This window comes from Aotus nancymaae, unplaced genomic scaffold, assembly GCF_030222135.1.
Source record: "Aotus nancymaae isolate 86718 unplaced genomic scaffold, 86718_ANA_hifiasm-v0.15.2.pri h1tg000072l, whole genome shotgun sequence".
Lineage (NCBI taxonomy): Eukaryota > Metazoa > Chordata > Mammalia > Primates > Aotidae > Aotus > Aotus nancymaae.
This window is the reverse complement of record NW_026988487.1, coordinates 9,989,376-10,009,161: the sequence shown is the minus strand read 5'-3', so window position 1 is coordinate 10,009,161 and position 19,786 is coordinate 9,989,376.

Here is a 19,786-nt window from a genome sequence, read left to right as displayed (position 1 = left end):
GGAGGGATGAATAGCAGAACACAGAGGCTTTTCAGGGCAGTGAAACTATTCTGTAAAATACTATAATGGTGGATACCTGCCAAAGCCATTATGCACTTTTCAATTTCCACAGAATGTCCACCAACCGGGAATCCTAATATAAACTATGGACTTTAGGTGATAATAACGTATCCATACAGTTTCACCGATTCTAACAAATGTACCACTCTCGTGCCAGTGTTGACAGGGGGGTGGGCCATGCATGTGTGGGGTTGGGGAAATTCTCTGTACTTTCTGCTCATTTTTGCTGTGAACCTAAAACTGCTCTACAAAATTAAATCTAAAAAAATGGAATGAAGTATTGAGAAATGCTACGACTTAGATAAATCCTGAAACCATCATGCTATGTGAAAAAAATCCAGTCATAAAAGGCCACATATTATATGATTCCATTTATATGAAATATCCAGAATAGAGAAATTGATAGAGACAGACACATGGCTGCCAGGAGGTGTGGAATGAAAGAGGGGAAGTGACAGCTAAAAGGTATGGGTTTCTCTTTGAGGTGATGAAAATGTTCTAAAATTGACTGTGGTGAGAGGTGCATATATTTGTGAACACATTAATGCTAAAAATCACTAAATCATACAATTTAAATGGGCAAATTATATGGTATATAAATTATATCTCAATGAAGCTGTTTTAAAAAAAAATGGTGGGGTGGTGGTGGGCACAGTGGTTCATGCTTGTAATCCCAGCATTTTGGGAAGCTGAGGCAGGAAGATTGCTTGAGCCTAGGAGTTTGAGACTAGCCTGTGAAACACAGCAAGACCCCATCTCTACAAAAAAAACTACAAAAGTTAGCCGGGCATGGTAGTGCAAACCTGTAGTCCCAACTACTCAGGAGGCTGAGACAGGAGGATCATCTGAGCCTGAGAGATCAAGACTGCAGTGAGCTGTGATTGCACTCCAACCTGGGCAACAGAGATCCTGTCTCAAAAACAAAAACAAAATCAGTCAGGACTGCAGCCTCCCGGAAGTTCCTGCTGATTAGCTTCACCTGTGGCTAAGGGGCTGACCCCCTTCCCATCACCCCACCACCTTTGACCACTTTGATTCTCTGTTGAGGGGTGGAAGTGAGGTTTCTGCTGGGAAGGCTCATCAGTATAAACACAGCTCAGCTTAGCTGCATAACAGGTGCTCTCAGGCACCTAGACAAGCTACACCCTCTGTCATAACATTGTGACAGAGACCATTACAGATGAGACACCGCTGACCTATTGCCATTGAATCAGCAAAATGGGTGGCCTGAGAGAGAGGCAGACAGCTCTCATGCAGCAGTCGATCCCTGAGACTTTCACCTCCTTTTCCAGCCAGGAGGAGGAGCCAACCTTGCAGTCCTCCTCCCTCAGCCTTGAGGCAAGTGCAGGCCAGGGCCGATTCCTGGGGCCCTAGAGCCTGTAACTGGACCTTAGAGTTAAGACAGAAAAGTTATAAAAGTTTAGGCTGGAAAAGTCCTTGGATGTTAGCCAGATAGTGGCTTCTAGAGTTTTAGTTTTCACAACCCATATCATTCTAAAATACCTAGGGACACTGACATGGGACATTATTGAATCATCAAACATCATTATTGGATTTTTTTTTTAAAGAACAATTAAAAAGATAGAATATCAGAATAAAAGAAAGCCATTTAAATGGAACAATTTGGCATTATGAAAATCTCATTATCCTTCTCCTTTCCCCTCCCCACTGCTCCTCTTTCCCCAGTAGCAAAAACTTGCCAAATGCTAGTGAAAACTTTATCCCTGAAATGGATGGCTTATGGATCCACGCTTTGTGTATCAGTCTCGTTCGGCACGTGTATCTCCTGGAAACCAGCTTCTAGATCAGCAGGATATTAACGCCAGTCAGGCCTAGGTTCAAATCCTGCTTCTGCAATTTACTGGCTAGATAGGGATTTTTGCAAGTTTCTTATTGTCTCTGAATTTCAGTTATCTTATCTGTAGAATAATTTGTTTTTTTGAGATGGAGTTTTGCTCTTGTTGTCTAAGCTGGAGTGCAGTGGCACCATCTTGGCTCACTGCAGCCTCTGCCTCCCGGGTTCAAGCGATTCTCCTGCCTCAGCCTCCCAAGTAACTGGGATTACAGGTGCATGCCACCACACCCGGCTAATTTTTGTATTTTTAGTAGAGATGGGGTTTCACCATGTTGGCCAGCTGGTCTCAAACTCCTGACATCATGATCCACCCACCTTGGCCTCCTGAAGTGCTGGGATTACAGGCATGAGCCACTGCACCCTGCCTAAAACTGCAAGACTTTAGTGCCAGCCAGACCTGGGTTCAAATCCTGCCCCTGCAATTTACTGGCTAGATAATAGATTTTTGCAACTTTCTTATCTTCTTTGAATCTCAATTCCCTTATCTGTAGAATAATTCTTATCCCAAAAATGTGTGTGAAAATTACCACAAAATAAAAGAAAAAATATGAGAGTCCTTGGCACATAGTAGGCACCAATCGTCATTTCTATGCCTTCTGGTGCTGAAAGACAATGTCTGAGATAAGTCATTTCATTTTCCTGACATTTTAGTTGATAAAAATCTCTTCCCTAGGTATGGCTGAACCTGTGTCCCTGTATATCTGCTCATGGATCTCAGACATCTACTTTAGGGTTACATGGAGCAAATCTCATTTGTCATGTGACACATTTTACTTTCCTTTCTTAGGTTTCTTTTTTTCTTCCATTCTCCAGACTACTTATGCCTTCTCTGTCAATCATTTCTTAGAGAAGTCCTCACTGTTCTGCTTGTATTAGTCAGCTATTGGCAGAATAATGCTATGTAACAAAAATTCAATGGAAAAAAACAAAAACTCAATGGAAAAACCAAAGAGCTCAGTGGCATACTACCTTAACCTGGGTTTGGTGGAGCTTGACTCTGGGCTTCAGGTTGGAGCCAGGTCTACTCCAGATGTCTGTCATTCCCCCAAAACATGTCCATTTAATGGCAAAAGGCAGGAGCACACGGGGATATTCCCAGCTGCATAAGCACTTTTCCAGCCCTTGTCACCTTCACATACTCCTAGCTAAAGCCAAGTTACAAGGTCAAGCCCAAAGTCAAGAGGCCATGGTAGAAGAATGGATGTAGAATTTGAGGGAGTACAAAATTAATTCACCCTTTTCTATTGGACACACTCTTGCAAAGTCTCATGGGTTAGTGGGGAGTAGGAGGCTTCGGAGAAAGGAACAAGGCCTTGCAATGGTCTGACTCTGGCTACCATTCTTCCTACTCATGCATTAGCTATACTGCATTCTTTTTTTTTTTTTAGACACAGTCTTGCTCTGTCACCCAGGCTGAAGTGCAGTGGCATGATCTTGGCTCACTGCAACCTCTGCCTCCCGAGTTCAAGTGCTTCTTGTGCCTCAGCATCCCAAGTAGCTGGGACTATAGGCATATGCCACCACATCCAGCTAATTTTTGTATTTTTAGTAGAAACAGGGTTTCACCATGTCAGCCAGGTTGGCCTCAAACTCCTGAGCACAGGTGATCTGGCCACCTTGGCCTCCCACAGTGCTGGGATCACAGGCATGAGCCACCGCACCGCCCTTATCTACTTGCCCCCAGGGCCTTTGCATGTGCTGTTCTTTTGTGCTTTAAAATGTGCTTTGCATGGAAACCTTCCCCTAACCACTTTCCCTGCCTCAAGATGGGCTCCTTCTCAGGTTTAAAACCGGATGACTTAACTGCTGCATCCTCAAAAAGATGTCTTTATGAACATGGAATCCAAGGAAGTCTTAGTGTTCTCTGGCAAAGGGGTCCTGTTTATTTTCCTGCGGGCTCTTTACCTTATTTGTAATTATTTATTTAATTTTGTTTCCTTTTCTATTAGACTCCAGCTTCATGAAGGCAAAGATGGTGTCTGGTTTGCTTACTGTTGCATCCTGAGTGCTCAGCACAGACCCCAGTAGATGCTTAATACAGTTTTATTGTTGTTGTTTGTTTTTTTGAGATGGAGCCTTGTTCTGTCATCTAAGCTGGAGTGCAATGGTGTGATCTAGGCTCCCTGCAACCTCTGCCTCCCGGATTCAAGCGATTATCCTGCCTCAGCCTCCTAGGTAGCTGGAATTATAGGCACATACCACCATGCCTGGCTAATTTTTGTACTTTTAGTAGACATGGGTTTCACACCATGTTGGCCAGGCTGGTCTCGAACTCCTGACCTCAAGTGATCCACCCGCTTTGGCCTCCCAAAGTGCTGGGATTACAGGCATGAACCGTCGTGCCCGGCCAATACATGGTTATTGAGTGAAGGAATACAGAATTAAATGCAAAGAATAGGTGAATGGACAAATTTCATCAGATCTCATTCTCTTTCCCTTTATTCAATGATAAAATGGGAAAGAGCAAAGGTAACATAAAGCTGCTCTCTTCACAAAGCTGCTGCTCTCTCTTCTTCATACAGGACCAGTTACCAGCTGGTCGTAATGACAGGAGCATGGCTTGGAGAGGGCTCTTCATCTTTTCCAGGGTGCCTGACCTTTGCCACCACTGCTTGACTATTTTTTTAATAAGGATTTGCTTCCATGACCTATTTTGCGTAGAGACCTACTCAGAAGAAGTCACGCTCTCTGACCGCATGCCCACTGTCTAGGTAGATGACCAGATGTGCACCAGGTGGTTTGGGATCAAAAACACATCACCAATAATTCACCAGGGGGATAATTGACAAGGCTTGGTGTAGGGGAACTACAAATAAATGAAGGCCAGTGACACAAACCGCCGCTGGAGAGGCTGCGACGTGCAGTAGTTGCTGACAGTATCACTGTATCTGCCAACAGTGCCCATTCCAATCCCCTCTTCAAAATTCTTTGCTCTCCTCCCGCACAGTCCTTCAATCAGGCTTTGCCTCGCCTCCACAAGCCACTGAAGTTTTGGTCTTTTGTGTCTGTGGCCCTCTGATGGTTATCTGGACCTATTTAATGACATCCTCTGTAGCCTATAAGCCCAGAGAAACTAGCACTACTTGAGTCCCATCTCTCTCTCTGTCCCTTGCCAACTGGATGACACAGGCAGGTGACTTAACTTCTTCAAACCTCAGGTTCCTCCTCTGACAAATGCACATAGGCAAACATATTTACTGAGCAATGATCGGGATTCACTGAGACAGGATAACATTAAATGCTTACTAAACTACAAAAGACAATTGAAATGTTAGCAGTATGATCTCTTCAGTCAAGTAGGGCTGTGCTATGGAGCACAAAGGGTTAAAGATTCTGGACTGGAAAACCCTCCCTACAACAAAACAAGAGAGAAAATAATGCCCACTTCCGGAAGCACTTGAAGGACAGATTGCTTAGGATGGGATTGCAATTGGGTCTCCAAGTGGGAGAAATGATTGCTGCCCTCATCAATATTACTGCCAGCTAAATCTACATGGGACGCGATCAGGTAATTGAGGTCCCAAATTTAGTTTTTATCCAGACGCCAAGATTAATAGGAATGGCTTCTTGGAATTCACTCTTTGTAACTTTCTATTGCACAATGCACTTAGGAGTTGACATTAACATTTTAGGCCTGAACATTTGGAAGGTAAAGATCTGTTGTCTGATTTAGCTAGTCCAAATGTTAAAACGGTCAAGGTCACAGGATTTCTGTATAGTTGTCAGCTCTGGTTTGACTCCAGAAAAGGCTCACCTGTATGAACCCCTGGGCAGCCATTTCCAAGAGGTTGTGACAAGCCAGGTACACTGAGATATAAGACAGTGATGACTAGGGGCAATTCACCTTAGATGCAATAGAAACACCACCACCACCAATTAACCACACATACACAAAACATTCAGCAATACTCTGCTGTTAGGCAGTGGCATTTATGTAATTAATGCAATAAATATTTACTGAATTTTTCAATCATGTACCTTGCCCAATGCATGTCTTCCATTTGGCTATTCCTGAGTTGCATGTTTTACAACAAATTGGAAATATAAGTGTTTTCCTGAGTTCTGAGAGTCATTCTATTCAATTATTGAACCTGGGGAGGGGTGATTGGAACTCCCAAAATTGTGGTAGGCTGGGCAGAAATGTGAGTAGCCTGGGCACTCCATTTATGGCTGGTGTCTGAAGTGGGAGCAGTCTTATGGGACTGAGACTTTAACCTGTGAGGACTGGCCTAACTTTGGATAGTTCGTACCAGATTGAACTGAATTACTGGCCACGCAGTTGATGTCAAATAATTTGAGAAGTGGTATTGGAAAAGATACCACGTTGGCCGGGTGTGATGGCTCACACCTGTAATCCCAGCACTTTGGGAAGCCCAGGTGGGCAGATCACGAGGTCAGGAGTTCAAGACCAGCCTGGCCAACATGGTGAAACCCTGTCTTTACTAAAAAATACAAAAAATTAGCTAGGTGTGGTGGCAGGCACCTGTAATCCCAGCTACTCAGGAGGCTGAGGCAGAAGACTTGCTTGAACCCAGAAGGCAGAGGTTGCAGTGAGCCGAGATTGTGCCATTGTACTCCAGCCTGGACAACAGAGCAAGACTCCATCTTGGAAAAAAAAAAAGAGACCATATATTTGGTGTCAAGAAGAAAAAATTGTCATATATTAATAGAATAAAGAAACAATATATGGCCATGTCAATAGACACTGAAGAAATATTTTTAAAAATTCAACACCCTTTCATGATGAAAAGACTCAATATATATATTTTTTTTTTTTTTTTGAGATGGCGTTTCACTCTTGTTGCCCAGGCTGGAGTGCAGTGGTATGATCTTGGCTCACTGCAACCTCTGCCTTCCAGTTTTAAGCAATTCTCCTGCCTCAGCCTCCCAAGTAGCTGGGATTACTGGTGTCTGCCTCCATGCCCAGCTAATTTTTTGTATTTTTAGTAGAGATGGAGTTTCACAATGTTGGCTAGGCTGGTCTTAAACTCCCGACCTCATGATCTGCCCACCTCAGCCTCCCAAAGTGCTAGGATTAACAGGCATGAGCCACCACACCCAGCCAGACTCCACACTCTTTCATGATGAAAACACTCTGAGTAGAAGGAAACCTTCATCAGCCTTGATAAGGGCATCTATGAGAGTGCCTCTACTACCATCATACTTAATGGCAAAAGACTGAAGGCTTTCTCCTTAAAAATTAGAAAGTAGACAAGCACTTCCACTCTTGCCATTTCTATTCAGCATTGTACTAGAGGTTCCAGCCAGGGCAATTAAATGGGGGCAGGGGAAGTGGGGGTATGGCACAACTAGGTTGGACACAACTGTATTACAAAGCTATAATAATCCAACCAGTGTGATACTAGCATAAGGACTAATGATAAAAGTAGAATTGAGAGTTCAGAAATAAATTCACACATCTATTGTCAATTGATTTTTGCCAAAAGTGCCAAGACCATGCAATGGTAAAAGAATAGTCTTTCCAATAAATGTTGCCAAGACAACTAGATACCACATGCAAAAAAATAAAGTTGGGTCCCTACCTCACACCACAAACAAATATTAATACAAAATGGATCAAAGACCTAAATGTAAGAACCCAGTTCTTAGAATGAAACATAAGTGTAAATTTTTGTGACCTTAGATTAGGCACAGTTTTCTTAGACAGAACCCCAAAAGTACCAACAACAAAAGAAACATAAATTGGATTTCATCAAAATTTAAAACTTTTGTGCCTCAAAGGACACTATCAAAAAAGTGAAAAGACAGTCTACAGAATGGGAGAAAATATTTATAAATCATAGATGAGACCAGAACATACAAAGAATCCAGAATATATAAAGACCTCTTACAAGTCAACAACAAAAAGGCAAACAGGCCAGACACAGTGGCTCACATCTGTAATCCCAATGCTCTGGGAGGCTGAGGATCACTTGCAACCAGGAGTTGGAGACCAGCCTGGGCAACAAAGCAAGACCCTGTCTCTACAAAAAAAAGATTAAAAATTAGCTGGGCATGGCGGCATGCACCTCTAGTCCCAGCTACTTGGGAGGAAATGGTGGGAAAATCACTTCAGCCCACAGTTTGAGGCTGCAGTGAGCTATGATCATGCCACTGCACTCCAGCCTGGGTGACAAAGGAAGATCCTATCTCTAAAAAAGAAAAAAAAAAAAGACAACCCAATGAAAAACGAACAAAGAACTTGAATAGACATTTCTCCAAAGAGCATATACAAATGGCCAACAAGCGTATAAAAAGATGCTCAGCATCACTAGCCATCAGGGAAATGAAAATTAAAACCACAATAAGATATCACTTCACACCCACAAGGATGGCTATAATAAAGATAAGCAAGGAATGACAAGTATTGGTGAGAATGTGGAGAAATTGCAACCCTCATAAACTGCTGGTAGGAATGTATAATGGCTCAGCCACTGTGAAAAACAGCTTGGCAGTTCCTTGAGAAGTTAAACATAGAATTGCCACATGACCCAGCAATTCACCTCCTAGCTTTATACCTGAAAAGAATTGAAACAAGGGTTCAGACAAAAATTTGTACACAGATGTTCATAGGCGCATTACTCACAGTAGCCAAAAGGTGGAAACAACCCCTATGCCCATCAACTGATGAATGGATAAAGAAAATTTAGTATATCCATACAATAGAACATTATTCAGCTATAAAAAGCAATGACGTATTGATACATGCTACAACACGGATGAACCTTGAAAACATTATGTTAAGTGAATGAAGTCAGACAGAAAAGGCCACATATTGCATGATTCCATTTTTATGAAATGTCTAGAAGGGGCAAATCCAGAGAGATAGAAAGTAGATTATTGTTTGCCAGGAGCTAGGGGTAAGAGAAATGAGGAGTGGGTGTGGGGGTTTTTTTTGGGTGTAATAAACATGTTTTGAAATTAGATCGTAGTAATGGTTACATGTCATTAACGCTAAAAAAAAAAAAAAAATCACTGAACTCTATACTTGAAAGTGGTTAAAATGGTGATTTTTATGTTACATAAATTTTATCTTTTTTTTTTTTGAGATGGAGTCCTGCTCTCTTGTCCAGGCTGGAGTGTGTGGCACATTCTCAGCTCACTGCAGCCTCCGTCCCCTGGGTTCAAGTTATTCCTTTCCCAGTCTCCTGAGTAGCTGGGATTACAGGCACATATCACCCCACCTTGCTATTATTATTATTATTATTTTTTAGTAGAGACGGAGTTTCACCATGTTGGCCATGCTGGTCTCAAACTCCTGACCTCAGGTGATCCACTTGCCTTGGCCTCCCAAAGTGCTGGGATTAAAGGCGTGACTGCACCTGGCCCATTTTTTCTTTTTTTAATTTAAAAGAGATAAAAAATGGCATGTCAAGATTTGTTTGCTTGTAGAATCAGTTTTCCTAACAATAAAAGGAATCAAACTCTTGACGCCCCGCCGTAAGACTCCTGCTAAAGCCCTGGTTCTGCTTTGTAATTTTGTTGCTGTTGTTGCAGTTGGAAAATGTCGTATTTAACCATGTCATGACTTCTGTAGTAGTCCGTTCGCATGTTGCTTTGCAGGAATACCCAAGACTGGGTAACTTATAAGGGAAAGAGGTGTAACTGACTCACAGTTTCGCATGGCTGGCTTCCCCACACATGAAACCTAGAAAAACAATCTGGAGTCCCTCTTTTAAGGCATCAGGACTGAAAAAGAAAACCTCCCTGATCAGGTGCAATGAATGCCCAGGTTACTGAAGAGGAATCATGTTTATTTTCGAAAGGTGAAGACTCATCCACTCAGAGCACCGGGAGCTCCTAAAAGCAGAAGCAGCCATTTCTATGAAGGAATCAGGCAGCCTTTCAGGGGTTATGATGACAGAGCTTGGAATGCTGATTTCAGAGCAAGTAGGAAAAAAACAAAAGCCAAAACTATACTTCACCACCTGATATGTCACCCTTTCCTCAGGCTTGGCTAAGCCCCACTCTCAGATTCTGACACTTAACTCATCTGTTTCCTTCACCACTGTGAAAATACATCTTGGGGCGTGGGCTTCAGTTTTAGCCATATCAGAATCTCCCAATGGCTCAGAGTCTCCTTGGGGTTCAGCCTGTTACCTCTCGGTTCTATACCTGGATTCAGTCCTACAGCTGACTACAGTTCTTCAACCATTCATGTCCTTGGGTGTTTGTAAAGCATCACTGTTCCAGTTGGCTAACTCCTATTCCTTTGTCAAGACTCAGCTGAGAATTCCTCCCTGGAGAGAAGTCCTTCCTGATCCCTGGGCCAGATGAAACCATCGCTTCCTCGTTAACTGCATTCTAGAGGCCACTCCATCATAGTCTACCTCTATTTCCTACCTTTTCCCCACACACGAACACCTTGGAGGCAAAGGACCTCTGAGTGGACTGCCTTTATTTAAATCAATAAACCCTCTAGGGCATGTTTCTTCTCTGTAAAATAAGGGGGTTAGGCAAGATCATTGATATGATCTAAATAAAGCTCACAGAATATGTATTTTTATTTAAGAGAGCTTTTTTTTTTCTTTTAAGAGACAAAGTCCTGGCTGGGTATGATGGCTCATGCCTGTAATCCCAGCACTTTGGGAGGTGGAGGTAAGCAGATCACTTGAGGCCAGGAGTTTGAGACCAGCCTAGCAAATGTGGTAAAACCTGTCTCTACTAAAGATACAAAAAAATAATTTTGCATGTTCTTCACATGTACCCCAAAACCTAAAACACAATAAAAAAAAAATACCACACACACAACACTCAGGTGTAAGGTATATATACAGTCAATTATGCAACCAAAGAAATCTAAATTGTTTTTCAGTTTTATTTGTTAATATAATTGTTCAGTTGATAATTTTAAAAAAAGATACAAAAAAATTAGCCAGGCATGGTGGTGCATACCTGTAGACCCAGCTACTTGAGAGGCCGAGGCAGGAGAATCGCTTGAACACAGGAGGTGGAGGTTGCAGTAAGCCAAGTTCATGCCACTGCATTCCAGCCTGAGTGACAGAGTGAGATTCCATCTCAAAAAAAAAAAAAGATAAGATCTTGCTCTGTTGCCCAGGCTGGAGTGCAGTGGTGCTATCATAGTAACTCACTGTACCCAAGAACTTCTGGGCTTGAGATCCTCCCACCCCCACCTCCTGAGTAGCTGGGACTGTAGTAGTAAGTCACCATGCCTGGCTTTTTAATATAATTTTTTGTAGAGATGGAGTTTTGCTATATTGCTCAGGTTGGTCTCAAACATCTGGCCATAATCAATCCTCCCATGTCAGCCTCCCAAAGTGCTGGGATTACAGGCATGAGCCACCATACCCAGCTTAAGTGAGCATTTTTTTTTTTTTCTGACAGAGTTTCGCTCTTGTCACCCAGGCTGGAGTGCAGTTGCACCGTCTCTGCTCACTGCAACCTTTGCCTTCTGGGTTCAAGCGATTCTCCTGTCCCAGCCTCCCAAGTAACTGGGATTACAGGTGCCCAAAACCACACCTGGCTAATTTTTGTATTTTTAATAGAGATGGGGTTTTTGCCATGTTCCCAGGCTGGTCTCAAACTCCTGACCTCAAACGATCCATCCGCCTCAGCCTCCCAAAGTGCTGAGACTACTGGCGTAAGCCACCACACCCAGTCTAAGTGAGCACTTTAAATTGGGAAAGTTTATTTTAAAATCTTGAATTCTAGGCTGGGCTCTGTAGCTCATGCATGTAATCCCAGTGCTTTGGAAGGCCAAGGTGAGTGAACTGCTTTGAGCTCAGGAGTTTGAAACCAGCCTGGCCAACAGGGCAAAACCCCATCTCAACAAAAATTAGCCAGGCATTGGTAGCTTACACCTGTGGTCCTAGCTACTAAGGAGATGAAGCAAGAGAATTGCTTGAACCTGGGAAGCAAAGGTTGCAGTGAGCTGAGATCACACCACTGCACTCCAGCCTGGGTGACAGAGGCCCTGTCTCAAAACAAAACAAAAGAAAAATCTTGAATTCTGTCTTCTTTTGAAAACTCAGAGAAGTTTGGTGGCATGGGGCCCACACTCACAGATGGAACAGCTGGCTGCTCCTTTTGAAAGGGGCACATGCTGGCCCTTCACTCATTTAGACTTCTGTAGACATTGGACTAGCTAGATGCCTTCTTCAGCTCCGAGTCTGAAGGTCTCCCACCCCGTGATTCCAATTTCTCTTCTTCCTCCTCTATCCAGACCACATCCTCACCATTTTTGTTTCTGTACTGATAATAGCCAATGAACTAAGGAATTCAACTTTTCTTGTTTGGGCTTTTTTGGTTTTGTTTTTATTTTCCTTGTACTTCAAGGCAGTAGCCACAGCCTCCCTGCCTAGTTCCTAAACAATTAATCACCAGATAAGATTTAATCATCCTTACAAAGAATTAATGCCAGCCTTCTAAATGCATTATTGCTTTTAGGTCATACAAAATACCTCCTGTTTCTCAGCAATAAACTGGGAACAGCAAACTCCAATTTCAAAAGCACATTTTAATGGTAATCCAACTGCATGTGGACTTTTAAAAAGTATACATCAAATGCTTGAGCAAATCCTACCTATATATAACCATTTAAGCAATTTCAAATACATTTCCGTTGCAGAATTATGCAAGGACTGTGGTCATAAAACATGCTGCTGCAAACTTAAGTGAAATCACCACAAATTATTATTTGCAAGAAAAATGCCCAGTTGCAAGGTAGACCTGTCATCAGCTTCTCAACGGATTTCCATCTTGTCATTTCCCACCAACCAGTTGGCCCCAATCAGTCCACACTCAGGTTGTTGAAAAAGCCACAGAGAACAAGACCCAGCCCAGAGAGGAAACTCAATTAGCATCTAGCTGGGGCTGAACAGATTGGCTCATAACGCTGAGGATTCTGAGCTTGAAAGCAGAAGTCATTATGCTTCTGTATTTTAGGGAAAAGGGACCATTATTTTCCTTCAGGAATCTGCTACTCCTTCTACACTCCCTATTGACAGCGTTTAGAGGAGTGGTCCTCATTCCTGGCTGCACATTAGAAACACTCAGAGGGCTTTTTAAAACAATGCCAATGCCTGGACTCCACTGCGGACCAATTCCATCAGACTTTCAGAGACGGGAGCTGGCAACAGAAAGTTTTTTTTTTTTTGAGATGGAGTTTTGCTCTTGTTGCCCAGGCTGGAGTGCAATGGCACAATCTTGGCTCACCGCAACCTCCGCCTCCTGAGTTCAAGTGTTTCTCCTGCCTCAGCCCCCCAAGAAGCTGGGATTACAGGCATGTGCCACCACACCCAGCTAATTTTTGTATTTTTAGTAGAATTGGGTTTCACCATCTTTGGCCAGGTTGATCTCGAACTCCTGACCTCAGGTGATCTGCCCGCCTTGGCCTCCCAAAGTGCTGGGATTACAGGCATGAGCCACCACGCCGGGCTGGCATCAGAATTTTTAAGTGCTCAGGTGATTGCAATGTACAGCCAGAGCTGAGAATCGCTAGCTTACTACAATGCATTGGTTCCCAAAGTGTGGTCCCTGAATCAACAGCATCAGCATCACCTAGGAACTTGTTAGAAAAGCAAATTCTTTGGCCTCACCCAAGACCTGCTGAATCTAAACCACTGGAAGTAGGGCCCAGTAATCTGTATTTTAACAAGCATTCCAGGATTCCAATACATGTGTTAATGTAAGAATCAGTGAAGTCTTGGATCTCAGCAGGCCTGGGTTTCCATGCCAAATCCACCAATTACTAGCTCTGTCGCTGCGTTTCTAGTCTCAGCCTTTGTGCAGAATCTGTACCTCTCTCAAATGCTTGGAGTGCTAGGTAGTGGTAGAAGGAAAGGGGAAGAAGGGAAGAAATATTACGGGTGTAAGATGAATAGACTGGATGAAGGATTGGACGTAAAGGTGATGAGAAATCAAAATGGAGGATAACTTCCTGGTTGGACAGCTGGATAATATTAGCCAACTTTTAATTGAATGCTGATTTTATGTCAGATAGTATATTAAGCGCACTGTGTGTATGTATCATTGTGTTTAATTCTTCATTATCCCCATTTTTAGATGCTTTCCCAGCTGAGACTCAGTTTTCACATCTATAAAATGGGGCCGAGAGTAGGAACACAATGAGAAAGAAAAAGAGACAAGCAGAGGAGGAGAGGGCCCTCCCTAGGACATGACGCTATGAAGCCACCAGAGGCAGAGCCTCTTCTGAGGCAGAGGGTGAGCCCCTGCTCGTCAACTGTGCCAATGTTTTCTTTCTCCTGGGATTTCATGCTGCGTGACAAGGGTGGCCCTGAAATTTTGAGGAAAGCGTTTAGATGGCAGACTTGTCATCCCTGTGGTTAAGTCCTGAAGCTTCCTGCATTTTTTGCTGGAGCTCAAGGAATCCTTGACACTTAATGAAAATGTCCCTGATCTATCCTCAGGGCTACCACCCAGAAAATGAGAATGCCACATCACGGGCCTTGGCTAGGAGCCTCTGTTCCCTAATGAAGCCCGATCTGTGTATTCATTAAGCAGCGCTTTCAGATAACTCAAGCTGGAGGGGAAACTGGAGAATGCCTGGGTCTCTGTCTTCTCTGGGAAAGGCATGAGTGCCCATCTCGAGAAACAACTCATCTGCCCTGCTCCTCTGCAGGTGGCTATTCCCAAATGGTCCCTCCAGGCAGGTCACATGGTTGGAATATGCAAGAAAAGCATATCAGAATACAGACTTGGGGACACATGAAACGTGGTCTCATCATTGCCACACTTCATCCCTGCCAATGGCCCCTCACTCTACCTCACGTGCCTCAGTCACACTCTTGCCCTCAGGCCTCTCTGCCAGCCACCGCCTCTGCCTGGCTTATGTGTCCCCCCGGGAGGAGGCAAACTGCTCATGTCCTTCACAGCTTTGCCCAAAGGGAAGCCTTCACGGAGCCCCTCCTTGACCATCCCATTTAAACTGCAGACTCCCCATCTCCCTCCCTCTCTGCTCTGCACTTTTTATCTGTTACCTTTCAGCTCAGTGCTTCTCAAATTTGAGTTGCATTAGAATCACCTGGAGAGACTGTTAAAACACTGAATGTTGAACCCACCCCCCAGGGTGTCTGATTCTAACAGGTTTTCTGGCTGCAGATCCAGGGACCTCATTTTAAGGGCCAGAGCACTTGCACACCACACACCCTTGCTAGAGTGCAAGCCCCATGAGGGTAGGGATTTTATTTTGCTCACTGAGCCTAGGAGAGTATCAGCCTTAGAGCAGATGCTCAATACCTACATTTTTATTTTCACAGAATAGAGACAGGGTTTTGCTATGCTGCCCAAGCTGGTCTTAAACTCCTAGCCTCAAGCAATCCTTGGCCTCCCAAAATGCTGGGATTACTGGTGTGAGCCTCTGTGCCCGGTCTCAGTATATGAACTGTTTGAATGAAATGCACCATAATGGTGAGTTTGGTCTTGAACACAGGGCTGTCTGACTCCCAAGTGCAAAATCCACCATTTCCTAGCTATGACCTTGGGCAGGTTATGTAACTGTTTGGAGCCTCAGTTTTCTCATTTATAAAGTGGGTATAATCATGACCTGCTACCAAATTTATGCAGTCCAGTGCAAGATAGAAATTCGGTGTATATTAGCTCATTGTCACACTGCAATAACAATATACCTGAGACCGGGTGATTTATAAAGGAAAGAGGTTTAATTGACTCACAGTTCTGCATGGCTGAGGAGGCCTCAGGAAACTTACAGTCATGGCAGAAGGCAAAGGGGGAAGCACGCACCTTCCTCACAAGGCAGCAGGCGAGAGCAAGCACGCGAAGGAGAAAATGCCGCCCTTTAAAACCATCAGATCTCGTGAGAACTCACTATTATGAGAACAGCATGGGGGGAACCGCCCCCATGATCCAATCACCTCCCACCAGGCCCCTCCCTCGACACGTGGGGATTACAATTCAAGATGAGATGTGGGTGGGGACACAGCGCAGACCCACATCACGGTGACAACAGGGCGTTAAACAGTACAGGTGTCCTTCTGAGCACAGGACTCCCTATGAGCACAGTGGTTGCAGGCCAGCAATACAGCACTGGGATTTATAATACATAGTATATTTCATGGGACTGCTGTGAAGAGCAAACAGGATAAGGCTTCTGGAAGCACCTTACACGGTTCCCAGCACATTGTAGGTACTGAAAAAATACAAACTCCCTCCATTCATCTAACCATCTTCCACCCTTCTGTCACCTCTCAGAGCAACACATTTTCATATCATAGCTCCGGAAGCTCTAGTACCTGCCTTTTTTTTTTTGAGACAGAGTCTTGCTTAGTCGCCCAGGCTGGAGTGCAGTGGTGCAGTCCTGGCTCCTGCAACCTCTGCCTTCTGGGTTCAAACGATTCTCCTGCCTCAGCCTCCTAAGTAGCTGGGACTACAAATATGCACCACCACACCCAGCTAATTTTTGTATTTTCAGTAGAGACGGGGTTTCACCATGTTGGCCAGGCTGGTCTCTAACTCCTGACCTCAAACGATCCGCCTGCCTTGGCCTCCCAAAGTGCTGGGATTAAAGGCATGAGCCACCGCACCTGGCCTTCCAGTGCCTGCCTTTATGGCTGGCCCTGCTACCAAATTTATGCAGTCCAGTGCAAGCTACACCAGTGTGTATTAGTTCATTGTCACAATGCTATAACAGTATACCTGAGACTGGTGATTTCTAAAGAAAAGAGGCTTAATTAACTCACAGCAATGGGCTCCAGCAATCCTCCTGCCTCGGCCTCCTAAAGTGCTGGGATTACAGGTGTGAGCCACTGTGCCCAGCTCAGAAAAACCTTTGTGGCCACAAAGTCTGGTTGTTCTAGGGAGGAGCAGGTTGGGCAGTGGGAGTTGGGGGAGCCCCTTCCCACACAAGGTAGCTAGTCAGCTACAGCAGGGAAGCAGAGGGCTCCCCCACACCACACACATCAGGACCGTCCAGCAACTGACATCAGGTGATGGTCAAGCGGTTGTTAACTGTTTAGCTAAAATAATAATTGGTCACAGCTGGTGCCAGGGAAAGGCAGTCTCCTAATAGACAGAAAACACCTGAAACTGATCAGCAGCTTCCCAATAAGATCTTCAGAGTGGGAAGAAGTAACGCATGAGCTCGGAAGTAAGCCGGCATATAAAGCCCCAAGTCAAGCAGTCAAGCTGTGCACTTGGTCTCTCAAGTCGCCCAGCTGGTCCCTTTGCCAAGCGTACTTTCCTTCCTTTCCTTACTGCTCTAAAGCTTTTTAATAAACTTTAACTCCTGCTCTAAAACTTGCCTCAGTCTCTCCTTCTTTCTTATGCCCTTCGATCAAATTCTTTCTTCTGAGGAGGCAAGAACTGAGGTTGCTGCAGATCCATAGGGATAACTACCACGGGTAACAGCACCCCTGCCCGAGAGCGGCACAGCTGGCACCAAGACTGTTCCCCTTAGATGACTGAGTGGTCACGGTGACCAGCCATAGAATGAGCACGTCCCATCCAGAGCTTGTGATTGCTCCTCTCACCCATCTGAGGGGACAAAGAAATTTTTTTTTTTTTTTTGAGATGGAGTCTCACTCTGTTGCCCAGGCTGGAGTGCAAGGGTGCGATCTCGGCTCACTGCAACCTCTGCCTCCAGGGTTCAAACGATTCTCCTGCCTCAGCCTCCTGAGTAGCTGGGATTACAGGCTCCCACCACTACACCCATCTAATTTTTGTATTTTTAGTAGAGATGGGGTTTCACCATATTGGTCAGGCTGGTCTCGAACTCCCCACCTCAGATGATCCACCCGCCTCGGCCTCCCAAAGTGCTGGGATTACAGAGGTGAGCCACTGAGCCCAGCAGAACAATTATTTTTGGAACTGCAGGCCATCCCTTTCTATGACTTTACTAGCTGTGTTAACTTGCTTCACGGACTCTGAAATAAACAGACCTGGCAGAAATGACTGGCCCCTCCACAGGGGTTGGGGTGGGAAGTAAGGAGAGAAGAGGAGCCTGCCTCTCATGTGTGAGCCTGAATCCTGTGGGCTGTGGACACCTCCCACCCCTATCTGGCCAAAGCAAAGAGCCGGAATCAGAGGCCTTGCCCACTTAGGGGCCTCTGCAAACCAAGCTAGGACACTGAGCCTCTTGCAGTGTACACACGCTAGCACCACAGTGGGAGGGAGGCAGCAGGGAGTGGGTCCACCAAGTCCCAACTATAAAAGAAGATATGGTCACATTTCCCAAAGGCCTCTCCCTATGTCTCCTTTTATATCTTTTTTTAAAGAGTCAGCTCCCCTGGTAAGTCATGTAATTCAAGTTGCAAAACATCCATTTGTGCTTAGCCTTTCAGATGAGCAACGCCTGTGCCCAGATGTTGTGTTCACTCTCATTCACCTGTGAAACATGTACACAGGTCACACATCATGGGAGTGAATAACTTCTGATGACAGAGACTCCACATGTCGGGTACCAGAAGGCTTCCCCCACTGTGCCAGGCAGGATCTCGTTGAGTCTAGGATGGCACTTTCTGGGCATGTGGTCCTGTGCGAGCAACTTCATCTTTCCACTCTCCCTTGTTCTCTTTTGTCCACGGAAGAGTCATGAAGATTAGAGATAATGAATATTAATGAGATGTCTGACACAGAGGAAGGTCTAATAATAGCGAATTTGCAGGGCCAGGCGCGGTGGCTCACGCCTGTAATCCCAGCACTTTGGGAGGCCAAGGCAGGCGGATCATGAGGTCAAGAGATCGATCGCGATCATCCTGGCCAACACGGTGAAACCCCGTCTCTACTAAAAATACAAAAAAATTAGCCGGGCGTACTGGCACGCATCTGTGGTCCCAGCTACTCAGGAGGCTGAGGCAGGAGAACAGCTTGAACCCAGGAGGCGGAGGTTGCAGTGAGCCGAGATTGTGCCACTACACTCCAGCCTGGTAACAGAGCAAGTCTCTGTCTCAAATAGATAAATAAATAAATAGCGAATTTGCAAGGTTGTTGGAATGGTAGCACGAAGCAGCCAATGTGCCTGGACCATGGGAGCTGCCCAAAAAGTGAAGGCAGTTGAGGGTCCTGGGTTAGATATTCACACGGCTTTCCCGAGATCCCACGGGACTATCTGTCACATGGGACCACTTCCTTCCCCTTCTTTTTTCCCCTCTGGCTCTTTCTTTCTTGTTTGTTTGCCTCTCCCACGACCTCATTAAGAGCTGGTCAGACTGGAAGCACCGTACCCCCAAAGCCCCTGCCCTGGTGGCTGGAGAGTAATGTGCAGGAGATGGGGTGCAGTGGCTCCTAAGAGAAAGCAGTGCCTCGGTGGAGTTTTCCTATCCGATAGGGGGCTCCCCAGCATCCTATTTAAACTTGGACGTCTCTGCAAAGTGCTGCATTCACAGAGGGACACCAAACAGATTGAAAGAAGAGGACATTCATCCTACAGTTTTAAGTGTATATTCCCTCTCATGCATTGCTATGCGAGTGATAACTGGTACAACCACTTCAGAAAACCAAACATAGGCATACCCTAGCCAAGAGAAATGAGTGCATAGATCCCCAAAAAAGAGTGTCCAAGAACGTTGATAGCATTTTCCTCCTAATAGCCCCAAACTGGATGCAACCCAAATGCCCATTTCAGCAAAAGAATGGATAATATATTTCGGGATATTCACATAATGGAACGCTACACAAGAATAAAAAGAATAAACCACTGCCACATGCAGAAACATGGGTGATTTCATAGACATTATGTTCAGAGAAAGAAACCAAGCACAAAAGAATATACACTGTACTCGTCCATTTATAGGAAATCCAAGAACAAGTAAAACCAACCAATGGTTGAAGCCGTAATGGCACTTACCTCTTCAGGGGTACTGACTTCGAAGGGGGGTGAGAGAACCTTCTAGGTGCTATAAATATCCTGATGTGGGTAGTGGTTACAGGAGCATA